This window comes from Marmota marmota, unplaced genomic scaffold (assembly GCF_001458135.2).
Source record: "Marmota marmota marmota unplaced genomic scaffold, marMar, whole genome shotgun sequence".
NCBI classification, from domain to species: domain Eukaryota; kingdom Metazoa; phylum Chordata; class Mammalia; order Rodentia; family Sciuridae; genus Marmota; species Marmota marmota.
The window spans coordinates 77,228-91,133 of record NW_026005679.1 but is presented as its reverse complement, the minus strand read 5'-3'; the positions used below and the strand labels follow the sequence as shown (position 1 = coordinate 91,133).

The 13,906-nt window shown below is 36.8% G+C and overlaps 1 long non-coding RNA gene across 1 annotated transcript; it reads right to left on the bottom strand.

Annotated features, from left to right (window-relative positions):
* Window positions 1-4,122: 4,122 nt before the first annotated feature.
* LOC125614670 lies at window positions 4,123-13,697 on the bottom strand. The gene is made up of 3 exons (XR_007345248.1): window positions 13,476-13,697; window positions 11,697-11,699; window positions 4,123-4,134 (listed from the first exon to the last, which is right to left on the bottom strand). It is a non-coding gene; the product is annotated as an uncharacterized LOC125614670 (long non-coding RNA).
* Between the last annotated feature and the right edge of the window lie 209 nt (window positions 13,698-13,906).

The window sequence follows — 13,906 nt, the reverse complement described above, 5'->3', positions numbered from 1 at the left end:
TTACTTTATCTATTGCTATCTCTAGATTATATTTTTTAATAAGTTTGTAAGTGTGGCATAACATTCTAGCAATGTGTTTTTATCTTTATGTGCTAATAATACATCATCCATATAGTGAAATATTTGTAGTTCAGGATTTTGATTTCTAAGTGGCTGGATTACTTTGTTAACATAAATTTGACACAAAGTTGGGCTGTTAGCCATCCCTTGAGGGAGTACTTTCCATTCATATCTCTGATCAGGACCTTCATGATTCAGTTCAGGGATAGTAAATGCAAAACTTGGACTATCCTCAGGATGAATTGGAATTGAAAAAAAAAAACAATCTTTAATATCTATAACTAAAACATACCAGGTTTTTGGCAAGGCAGACAATTGAGGAATCCCCGATTGAGCAGGTCCCATAATAACTATCTCATTATTAATGGCTCTTAAATCTTGAAATTATCTCCATTTACCAGATTTCTTTTTGATGACAAAAATTGGAGTATTATGGGGAGATACAGAAGGTTGTATATGTTCTTCCGCTAATTGTTGTTTGACCAGGTCATGGGTTGCTTGTATCTTTTCTTTAGTCAGGGGCCACTGAGGAACCCATACTGGTCTTTCTGATTTCCAAGTAATTTTTATTGTCTCAGTGGCCCATTCTGAAAATCCAACCCATGTCTCTCCGTTCCTTGATCTATTTGTATCAGTGCTGCTATACCTTGTTCTTGTTTTTCTAATCTTTTTCCTTTCCTAAAACCTTGTCTAGTCATAATAGTGGGTGCATTTTGGTTGATGTTATTTGTTAATGTCAACCCTAATTGATCTAGGACATCTCATCCCCATAAATTTACAGGAAGATGATCCAATACATATGGCTGTATAGTTCCTTCACATCCTTCAGGATCCTTCCAATCTAATACCATTGCACTTCTATGGGGATTAGTCGCCACTCCTAGGCCTCAAAACGTTTGAGTGGCTTGTTTTAATGGCCAATGTTTTGGCCATTCTTGATGAGAGATGATGCTAAGGTCTGCACCTGTATCCAGTAGGTCATTAAATTCATGTCCTTGAATATTTAGTTTTAGCATGGGGCGAGAATCTAAATTTAAAGAAAGCATAGCCCAATCTACACCTGTGGAGCCTAATCCATTGGAACCTCTTTCTACAGTACGACTGGAAAATTTATCATATAGGCTGGGTATTATTAGTAACTGTGCTATTCTATCTCCTTGTAAAATTACTGATACACCCTTTGGAGAACTGGCTATAAATTTTATTTCACCTTCATAATTGGGATCAATTACCCCAGGACTTATCATAAGACCTTTTTGAGTAGAAGAGTTGCGTCCCAATAATAAGCCTACTGTTCCTTTGGGAAGAGGTCCTTTTACCCCTGTGGGAATGATTTGACCTCCCATCTCTGGAGTTAGTACTGATCTGGCGGAGGCGCAGATGTCCAACCCTGTGCTCCCTCTGGTTTGTCTGACGAGGGATCTGATGCACAATGTGTCCTGGGCACTACCCTGATGGGGTTGCTGGGTTCCACCAGTGCTCCATATATTTGTGGTTTTTGGCCCCGGGGCATTGCGCCCCCCTGTCCATTTTTTGGCAACGGAGCCCGATGCCTTTCTCCATGATATCGTGGATAAACAACTGGTCCTTGCTCACTTTTTGATAATGGAGTACCCTCTATGGTGGTTTGAGAACGGCACTCATTACCCCAATGTCTCCCTCTATGGCATCATGGGCAAATGCCCGGTATTCTACTCCTTTGATACCTAGTTTTGTTAAACCCTCCTCCTATGGGGCAATTCCTTTTAAAATGTCCTGTTTGTTCACAATTGTAGCATGTTCTTGGCCTTGCATCTAAAGCCTGTTTTACTGCAGCTGCCACGACTTGCCCTTGTTCTAAAGTCTGTTTTACTGCAGCTGCCACAACTTGCTCTTGTTCATTAATGTCTCTACATAATTTAATATATGTGTTTAAGTCTTCATGTTTCCATGGTCTAATGATATCTCTGCACCAACGATTCACTTGCTCATAAGCCAGGTGTTTTAGTAATGGCATTGCTTGTTTTGTTTTCCCCAAAACTCTGGTAGCTGTTTGAATAAGCCTATCTACAAATTCAGCATAAGGTTCATTAGCTCCTTGTATTACCTTAGATAATTGACCTTGTAAACCTCCATGTCCTTGTAAAGTCTTCCATGCCTTAACTGCATCTGAAGCAATTTGTGCGTATACACCAGGATCATATGCAATTTGTTGCTGCTGACCCTCATAAGGTCCCTTTCCTAACAACATATCTATATTTCTCTGCGCATAACCAGCTGCTGCATTTCGCCTAGCCATCTCCTTGCAAAATTCCTCATTGGCAACCTTCCTTAACAGGTATTGTCCTCCATTTAGCACACCTTTACACATATCAGCCCAATCTGCTGGTGTCATGTTCCAGTTGTTAATGGATTCGACCATGCTTACAGTGAAGGGTGCTTGAGGACCATAGGTTGTTACAGCCTCTTTTAGCTGCTTCACTGTTTTGAAATTTAAAGCATGTTGAATTCGCTGCCCTCCTGCCTCAAATACAGGGCATGTTAATATTTTAGATCCTGTCTCAGGATCCCAACTATGAACTGCATGGGTGGGGGCCTCCCAGCATATGGAGGTGGCACTGTTGGTTGGACTCTTACATCCTCTGGTGACAGAAAGGTGTTAGTAGCAGTCTCCTATAGAGGTGGCACTGTTGGTTGAACACTTACGCCCTCTGGTGATAGAAAGGTGTTAGTAGCAGTCTCCTGTTGTAACTTTTCCCCTGATGGCTTTTTCTGCTCTAAGCTTTCTTCCTCTATCTGACTAGCTCGAAAGACCTTCTCTTTTACTTGAATCTTTTCCTCCCTCTGACTAACTTGAGAGACCTTCTCTTTTACTTGAATCAGTATGTCTTCTCCTTCCTCTACCTTTGTCTGAACTGAAGGCTTTGGGCTGAGCAAACAAGATACCAATGCTCACAATGTCAATGTGCCTACTGGCAGATTTCCTGGGCTTTTCTTTTCTATTCTTTTTAAATCTTCACCATGATGGTTCCATTGTGATATATTCAACAACTCCTCCTTAAAAAGCCATGGGCCACATTTTTGCATTGTATCAACATATGCCCTGACTGCTCTTGATTTTACTGGGATGCCTCCTTCCTCTAACAATTTACTTAACACTCCTTCAGTTTGTTTTTTACTAATTTCTGATCCCATATTTCTACTATAATACAACCCAACAAGATAACACCAACAAAACTGAAATAGAGTGAAACAAAATTGGAACATCACAAAATCATTATAATAGCCTCCTGAAATGTCCATCCATCCTTTCTCCCTATCTGTTCCTCAGATGTGAGCAGTTTTTCTTCGATCTTACACATCTCCAGGGACAGGCAACTTAAAACAAAAGTGAAGCAAAACAAAAGAATAATCTTAAAATGGCTACCCATCCTCTCACCCTGCCCTCAGGGGCGAGCAGTTTACCTTATCACTTACCCTCAGTCGTTCCCCATGGGGCCCACCAAATGCCGCAGTCTGGCTGGGCACAATTCAGGAGCCACTTGTCAAAAGAAACGAACTGTATTTTCAGAACCACACATGCCAAACAAAACAGCTCCTCAGGAAAAACCTTCAGAGCCCAATTGCCACCACCGGCTTCCCACAAGCCTGTCAACCTCCCCCACTCCTCCTGCTCTTGAGGCCGACTGGCTGGGTCGCGTGGGTGGAGCCAAAAAAAGTCCCCCAAGGAGCAGCTCCCTGGTCTGAAAAGGTGGGAAAACAGCCCAATGAGCATCACTGCAGAGGAGCTAATAAGTTGGCATCTAGAAGTTTACTGGGGCAGCTGTGAGCCAATCATCAGCTGGCAGCTGGAAGTTTGCTGGCAGCTGGAAGTTTGCTGGGGCCCCTTCTGCTGTGGCTCTCAGCATCTCCCCCTCTCTGTTTAAACAACAAGCATGTGGCTTAGGGACCATGCCTGCCTTAGGTTGTCCAATAGTGCATATGGTCCTTACCCATCTTAGGTTGGTACCCTTGCTGGAAGTTTGTTGGCATCTGGAAGTTTGCTGGCAGCTGGAAGTTTGCTGGGGCCCCTTCTGGCTGTGGCTCTCAATAATACTTGGCCTCAGTATTCTGAATGTCCATTCTAGCCCCTATGACCAGCAAAGGCACTATGTCCTGTGTAGACTCTATGTTCTCAGAAGCTTATAACCTGTGTAACCTTTATGACTTGCATATACTCTAAGATTTACTGAGCCTCTATGGCCTGAGTAGACTCTGTGAACTCACAGTCCCTATGACCTGAGTAGACTTTATGTTCTAAATATTATAAATGGCCTCAGTAGCCTATATGACCTCAGGAAATGACCAAACTTTCAGAGCCTATATGGCATAAATAGCCTCTATGACCAGCATAGGCTCTATGACCAGCATAGGCTCTATAATTGGTGCAGCCTCTATGTGTAGCTTTTATTTCCTGTATATCCTCTATGAACTGAATATCCTTTATGGCCTGAGTAGCTTAAATGACCCTAGTAGCCCTTATAACTAGCTTGACCTCTATGACTTGCTTAGTCTAAAAAGCCTGAATATCCTCTATACCTTGTATATAGTCTTTAATGACTGAATATACTTTATGGCCTGTGTAAGCCAATGACTAATATAGACTATGTGACCTGCACATTATTATTGTCTGAGTAGCATGAATGTTATTAGGAGCCCCTGTGACCTTCATAGCCTCTATGGTCTGAACAATCATTATGTCCTGAGAATTCACTACTTGTATAGTCTCTTTGACCTCAGTAGCCTCTATGACCTGAGGAGCCTCTTGAAGCCTCTATTGCCAGCATACCCTTTATGACCTGAGTAGCCTTGATGAAATGTGTAGTCTCTATGACCTGTAGACCCTCTACAACTTGTGTAACATCTATGGTATAAGTAGATTCTAAGACTTGTGAATGCATTATGACCTTCACAACCTTGATGGCCTGACCAATCAAAATGATCACAGTACCTTCTATGAACTCTCTTACTCCTAAAATTCACCATTAGATTGCAACTTTGTATATTCAAATCAATTCAATCAAAAATGTTTTTGACATGAAGGGTGTCAAAAAAAACATTAATTATTGAATTTTGAAGTAGTAATTGAAGATTTAGAAATATTTTTTATCATCTTTCTATATATTTACTATAGCTATCTTAGTTTTCCAGTAAGTAAAAAAAAATTAAAAGCTAATAATATTTCCCAAGTAATTGGAGGTTTAATTACACGCCGAAAAGGATAAAGAGAAATGTCATTATACTATTTAATAAAAAAGATAGTATCTTTTTATGATCTGTTACCTATAAGTTTTAATATAATGTGATTCAATATATGACATGTATAGTCTCAGAATATACACAGAAATGTTCACTGTTTTTTTTTGTTTGTTTGTTTTTGTTGTTGTTTTTGGAACAAAATTCTTGCACAGTATACATAGACTTAATTGTTAAGTCTTCAGAAAAACAGATTAAAGGGGCAAGAGATATGACTCAGTGGTAGAGCAATTGCCTGGCATGAATGAGCCCTGGGTTCAATCCCCAGCACCACACAAAAGACAGACAGACAGACACACACACACACACACACACACACATACACACCAAATAAAAATTCTCATTAATGAGTCATTTTCCTTTGAAATAATTACCTAGGTGAAAATTATGTTTTCTCCAGTTTTCATGACTGAACGTGTTAGTTAATCTTTGAATTATAATAAATAAAATATCTTCTCAGGGATGAGCTATTGGTACTATACTGATATCTGAGGCTTACTCTATTTCTATCAAATCAACTAATGACTCTCAGTTAATTTTAAGATAGTTAAAAGTAATGCCACATCCTCTATATGTATAGAAATTCTAATAACTCTCATATTAAGAAATATATGGGGCATAAAGACCTTGCTATAATTTTCTTATTAACGTTTTTCCTCAATAATATATATTTTGTTGTTTTGTAAGGAATGCATGTTGAACAGAGGTTTTTCTGCAGACATGACATGCATGAGATTTTGACACAGTATGAATATTTCCATGTTGAATAACAGACTTAAATAAAACTGTGATATATTCTTTATATTTATAGAGCTTTTCTTGAGTTTGAAATCTATGGTGATTTATAAGATGTGAGTTTCCTTTAAATGCTTTGCCACATTCTCAATATTTGTAGGTTTTTTCATTGCTTTGACATCTCTGCAGTTCATAAAATGTTGAGCTTTGTGTAAAAGACTTGCCATTTTTTAATGGTATGAATTTTTTGGTTATCAATAAGCTGTGATCTAATGGCAGCACTTTGTTTTTTGGGGTTTTGTTTTGTTTTACATTCTTTACATTTGTAAGGCTTCTTTCAAGTATGAATTCTCTGGTGCTTGGTAAAACTTAAAGAATACTTAAAAACTTTGCCACATTTTTTACATTTGTATGGCTTTTCTCCAGTGTAAATTCTCTGGTGAACAGTAAGTTCTGATTTAACACTAAATGCTTTGCCACATTCTTTATATTTGTATGGCTTTTCTCCAATGTGAATTCTCTGGTGAACAATAAGGCCTGATCTAACACTAAAAGCTTTGCCACATTCTTTACATTTGTATGGCTTTTCTTAAGTTTGAAATCTCTGGTGAAAAGTAAGGTCTGATTTAACACTAAAAGTTCTGCCACATTCTTTACATTTGAGTGGCTTGTCTCCTGTATGCATTCTTTGGTAAACAATAAGACCTGAACTTTGATTAAAAGCTTTGCCACACTCTTCACATTTGTAAGGCTTCTCTCCAGTATGCATAGTCTGGTGAGCAATAAGGTTTGACCTAACAGTAAAAGCTTTACCACATTCTTTACATTTGTATGGCCTCTCTCCAGAATGAATTCTCTGGTGAACAATAAGTCTTGAACTTCGAATAAAATCTTTGCCACATTCTTTACATTTGCATGGCTTCTCTCCAGTATGAATTATCTGCTAGTCAGTAAGGTTTGTTCTTTGATTAAAACTCATGCCACATTATCCGCATTTGTAGGGCTTCTCTCCAGTATTAAGTTACTGGTGAACAATATGGGTTGAGTTTTGACTAGAAGTTTTGCCACATCTGTTACATTTATACAACTTCTCTCCAGTGTGAGCTTTCTAGTGAATAATAAGGTTTGACTTTTGACTAAAAGCTTTGCCACATTCTTCACATTTGTATGGCTTCTCTCCAGTATGGATTCTGTGGTTAACAGTAAGGCCTGACATAACACTAAAAGCTTTGCCACACTCTTCACATTTGTAAGGTTTTTCGCCAGAATGCAGCCTCTGGTAAACACTAAGGCTTGATCTATTACTAAGAGCTTTGCTACATTCTTTACAATTGTATGGCTTCACTCCAGAATGAATTCTCTGGAGAACAATAAGTCTTAACTTTGATTGAAAGCTTTCCCACATGCCTCACATTAGTATGGCTTCTCCCCAGTATGAATTCTCTGGTGAACAGTAAGGCTTGACCTTCGAAAATCTTTGCCACATTCATTACATTTGCAAGTCTTCTCTCCAGTGTGAATACTGTAGTATTTAATAAGGGTTGAATAATTGTTAAAGTCTTTGACACACTTCTTAAATTGGTATGGTCTTTCTCCACTGTGAATCTTCTTGTGTTTAGTAAGGGTTGAAGTTTGCATATAAGCTTTGCCACATTGTTTATATATGTAGGGCTTATCACTGCTATGATAAAGAATTGAAGAATCTTTAAATGCTTTGACACATTCTTTAAAATTGTATGGCTTCCCTCCAGTAAGGATTCTCTCCAGTTCAGTAATGCTTGTAATTTTATTTAAAGTTCTTTCACATTCCTTACATCTGTAATTCTTTTCTTGAATATCTATGCTTGGATGGCTCAATTGTGAACACTGATGGGAAACTTTCTCATATTGATTATGTATGTAAAGCTTCTTTGTCAAATGATCACAGTGATGTTTTCTACAATATTAAAAAATAAATAAATTTTTATGAGTTTCACAGAATTCATGTTCTTCACCAATATAAATATACTGGTAATTTCTTAGGATAGAGACCTAAGGTCTATATAGTCTTAAAAAATTTATCATAAATGATAAATGATTTATGTATCATAAAATATAAATGTTGAGATCTCTAAAAATATCTGTATCTGAATTTTAAATAAGACATAGTGGATAAGAACAAATATTCTCATATTCATTAAAATTCTGTTTTGGTACAAGAAGGAATTTTTTGTCCATTATAGACTTTTTATAAAGTAACAATCACATTTGTCACAGAATATTTTTTCTTTTATTTTCTAAATTCTTGTCTGTAGAAAAATTTCAGTGAATGTTTAACCCAAAGCTACATTTCAAAATATTTAAATTACTAACTGAAGCACTGAATAGTCTATAATGCAGATTTTCCAAAAATTTTTAGAGGAGAAGTATGATATAGAAAATGTTATGGAGATATATTTAAAGACACACATAGGTCTACAAAAGTGACTGGAAAATTTGAGCTGTTTTCTGAGATGTCATATGTTATTGATACTTGATGACATTAATTTTTCATTATGGATGATAATCACACAATTGCAATATTTATTATGACAAATTTTCTGACCTTAATTGTCTCACAATTTTTCATTTTCTCCTTAAATTTTGAATTTTATAGTTTCCATACCTTTCCATTACCATATTTTGAAATAAATAATGTATTCCCTGCTCTGGTGAAAATTCTTCAGCTGGATGAGAAGACATATCTGAAAAAAAAATTAAAATAACAGGAGAAGGAGTCAAGATAGTGGAATAGAGGATATCTCTTCTAACTAATCTGTAGCTTGAAACCAAGAATGCAGATAGGCTGATTTCTCAGTAAGATAGATATAAACAGGAGGGTGGCAATTTACTGGAAATTAATACTAGATACTCAAAGCAGATAGAGGACTCAGGAAGTTGGTGATAATAAAATAGGTAAGAAATCTCCTATGCTACTGCTGCTGCCACTAGTATCAACCATAAAAGTCCCCCTATAAGCAAAGTGGAGGGATAAGGAAATTATAGGAACCTACACATGTAGGATGTCTGAGGCATGTCTGGGGATGGAGAGAGCAAAGATGAAAGACACTGCAGGACTAACCTGAAATATATGCTGTACAATATAACCATACACAAAGGAGACACATGTCGCCTAGCTGCCCTCATACGAAAGAGGAAGGAGACATTTTCCAGCCATGCTACAGGGGCTGGCAGCTATAGAAGCTGACTTGACTCCTGGCAAACCTGAGCTGGGCCCTAAATATAGGGCTGACAAAACCTCACTGCATTGCAGAAAATATGCTCAGAAAGGAGCATACAGATTACAGGCTGTGGAAACCCACTAGGCTCTACTCCTTCCACTTTGCATTGGTGGCCTGCAGGATAGGGGGGAGATATGTGCCTGGCCAAGAACTTGAAAGGATAGGAGTAGGAATGACTGAGATTAGAGACTAAACCAAGAAACCAGGAAACATGGGATCCACTGTTGATAGAGGGGTCAAAGGATCAGCTCCTTTGCCACATAATTAGGGCAGAGTGTCCTGGCACAGACCACAGAATGCCAGGATGTAGAGGTGCACCAATTCAAAATCTTCAAACCAATCACAAATCAACAAAGAATCTAGAGCCTACTTAGTCCTAAACCCACCTCCAGGAGTTCCATCTATGGGATCTCCTCTCACATAACACTTCCATTGACTCCACACTCCTGCCCACCCCACCTAACACTGTTGAGAAAGGAAGCTGAAAAATTATTGAACTCAAATGGAAAGAATTCTTTAACTCTTAGTTCACATTTATTTTTCTTTTCCTATTTAATTGTGAGCTGAGTTGTTCATGAACACGTATACATATACATACTTGTCTCTTTCCTAGCATTTTTTGAAGGAGGTTATTTTTATGGCTCAGTCTTTTTTTTTTTAGTTCTCAATGGACTTTCATTTTTTATTTATATATGGTGCTGAGAATTGAAACCAGTGCCATACACATGCTAGATAAATGCTCCACAACTGAGGGACAACCCCAGCCCAATGGCTCAGTCTTCTGAGGGCTAGGATGTTTGAATAGAATATATCAGTTTGGTTTGAATTCCAAATGTTGTTTTAAAAATATATATTATATATATTTACTTAGTTATCATATATTTCCCTTGATTGTTTCTCTCTTTTCTTCTGTTAGTAGCCATAAACATTTTTTCTACCATTCACTTTTCCTTTAATTTTTCACTTTTATTTTCTCTCATTCCTCACAATCATCACACCCTACATCTCTTCTTTTCTCTCCTTATTCATTCAAAATCATAAATCCTTTTGCAAATATATTATTTTTATTGTGGGCAATAACTGACCACATCATTTCTGTTTACTGTCTCAATTAACATTATAAATGTAATAGCAGAAACTGTTTGGTTTCATGCTGTATATTTGTTTGCATTGGTTGTCTCCCCCTAAATGATGAGGTACTGCAAAGCATCAGGGAAAATATAATTTCACACAGGTACAAACTCTCCTGCCTCAGAGCCATACTTTTAGACTGTGGACACATAAACAAAATAATAAAGCAAGGAAAAAAATTACCCCAAACAAACCAAAAATACAGAAATAATCAACACCACAGTGGAAAAATGTCAAAGAAGATGTTTAGAAACTTCAGAGTTCAACTGACCTGTGAGTAAAGGGTAATGTAAGAAGTGAAATCAAAGAGAAAATGAAAGATCACTTCAATATACATATTCTGGAAAAAATCAAAAAGAAATTCTCAAAATGAAGGAATAAATAAATCAAATTAGAAATTTAATGGAAAGCATCACCAGCAGACAAGACCACTTTCAAGATATGAAGGCTTGGAGGTTCAAACCAAAAGAATGCACAATCTTCTCAATGAAATAGTACAAGAAAATTCTCCAAGCATAAGGAATGAAATAGTAAATCAAATACAGAAGGCTAAGAGGACCCCAAATATACAAAATTACAATAGACCCTCATCAAGGCACATTATAATGAAAATGCCTAACATACAGATTATGAATAAAATTTTTAAGTGGCTACAGAAAAACAGCTGGTCACATTTAGAGGGAAACATTTCATACCAGCATGGATGTCAGCTGATTTTTCAATCCAGACCACCAAACTAGGAGGTCCTGGAATAATATCTACCAAGCTCTTAAAGAAAATATATCCCTAACAAAAATACTATATCCAGAAAAATTCAAAATTGATGATTAAAAAAAACTTTCAATAATAAACAAAAGTTAAAATAATTCACAATTAGAAAGCCAGCACCCATCATTTGTTGATAAACAGATAGAACTGGAGATGGAACTACCACACTAAGTGAAATAATCCAGTGACAGAAAACCAAGTGTCAAATGTGCTGTCTGATATGTGAATACTAACCCCTAACAAGTAAGGATGGGGGGATGTACACAAGTTCATTGGATAAGACAAAGGGGAAAGAAAGGAAGGGAGGAAGGATAGGAATAGGAGAGACAGCAGAATGATTTGAACATAACTTTCCTACACTCATGTATGTATACATGACCAGTGCAACTCCACAACATATTCAACCACAATAATGGGATCAAAATTGTAATGGGTTGCACCTCATGTGTGTATAATATGTCAAAATACACCCTATTGACTAAAATCAACAAATGACAACAAAATAATATTCAATATTTCATGAGGAAATGAAAAATAAAATTGAAACCCAGTAAAAGGAAGAACTACAGAAGAAAAATTATCAATCAAAGGAGAAACTAATTAAAATTAAAAACCTGATATAAACCAAAATGACAAAGAATAAAAATCATTCATCTATCCGATGAATCTATCAAAGATATAGCCAAGCAGATTGGATTAAAAACCAATACCTGAGTTGCAGCTCTCATCAAGGTCCAGAAGAGGTGGTAGAGTTTGAGAATGGTGAGGATCATGCAGAGGCTCAGGAAATGAAGACAAGTGATGGGATGTCAGCCTTAAAATATTCATGAGCAGTCTATTAGCTGTGGGTACTGTGTATACTGTCAGCCCATCCATCTCACATGTGGAATCAAGCAACTAGACACACACTGAGAGCGATCCAGAAAGAATTTTACTCAGTTGATGGTAAACTTCCAGGTCTGAAGCCTGAAAGTCCAAGATCAATTGGCTGCATCTGATGAGGGCCTCAAACTTCATCAGAACACAGCATTGTCTCCCATCACCAAGGAGAGATCTTGGAACTATACAAGAGCAATACAAATTTATAGGAGAAAAATAATAACACAACAGTCATACAGATCTGGAAAGAAACATGAGCAACATGAAAAAACAAGAAAAGAAAGGGCCACAAACAATACAGAACAAATCAACAATAGAGGAGATAATAGCTACAGCAGAAAAAAATGTCAGATAAAAATTTCAAGATATACATGGCTCAGATGATCTGGAGTCTTAAGGAGGACTTTATACAGCAAATGCAGACAATGAAAGATTACTTTCACAGTGAATTACACAAACAAATCCAAGAAGCAAAAGATAAACTCTACAGGGAGACAGAGGTTATACAAAAAAAAAAAAAAAGAAAGAAATCCTAGAAATGAAGGAAGTGATAAGCCAAATTAAAACCTAAAATGAGAGTATCACCAGCACAGTAGAACACTTAGAAGTCAAAACATCAGACAACAAAGACAAAGTATATCATCTCAAAAAGAGTGTAGACAGCTCAGAAAGGCTAATGAGAAACCATGAGCAGAACATCCAAGAAATTGGGATAACATAAAGAGACCAAAATTTAAGAGTTATTGGGATAGAGGAAGGTATAGAGGTCCAAACCAAAGGAATGAGAAACCTTTTCAACGAAATAATTTTAGAAAAATTTCCAGACATGAAGAATGAAAAAGAAATCCAAATCCTAGAAGCCTACAGGACACCAAATGTACAAAGCCACAAGAGATCCACACCAAGACGCATTATAATAAAAATGCCCAACATAGAGAACAAGGAGAGAATTTTAAAAGACACAAGAAAAAGGAAGCAGATTACATTTAGGGGTAAACCAATTAGGTTAATGGCTGATTTTTCAACACAGACTCTGAAAGCTAGAAGATCCTGGAACAACGTATTTCAAATGCTGAAAGATAATTGGTTCCAACCAAAAATCTTGTGTCCAGCAAAATTAAGCTTCAAGTTTGAGATAAAATAAAAATCTTCAATGATAAACAAAAGTTAAAAGAATCTGTAACTAGAAAACTGGCACTTCAAAACATCCTTGGCAAAACATTACATGAAGAGAAAATGAAAAAATAACAATGAAAATCAACAGTGGTAGGTAGTACAACAAAGAGAAAAAAACTAATCAAAGAGGAAAAACAAATCAAGTTAAATAACAAAAATAAACAAACATGGCTGGAAGTACAAACCATTAACCTAAATGTTAATGGCTTAAACTCACCAATCAAAAGACATAAGCTAGCAGACTAGATTAAAAAAAAAGATCCAACATTATGCTGCTTACAGGAGACCATCTGATAAGAAAAGACATACACAGACTGAAGGTGAAAGGTTGGGAAAAATCATACCTCTCATAGGGACCTCAGAAATAAGCAGGGGTGTCCATACTCATATCAAATAAAATAGACTTCAATCCAAAGTTAATCAAAAGGGATAAAGAAGGACACTACATACTGCTAAAGGGAACCATTCACCAACAAGACATAACAATCATTAATATGTATGCCCCCAACAATGGTGCAGCTATGTTCATAAGTCAAACTCTTCTCAAGTTCAAGAGACAAATAGACCACAACACAATCATGGGTGATTTTAACACAACTCTCTCACCACTGGACAGATCTTCC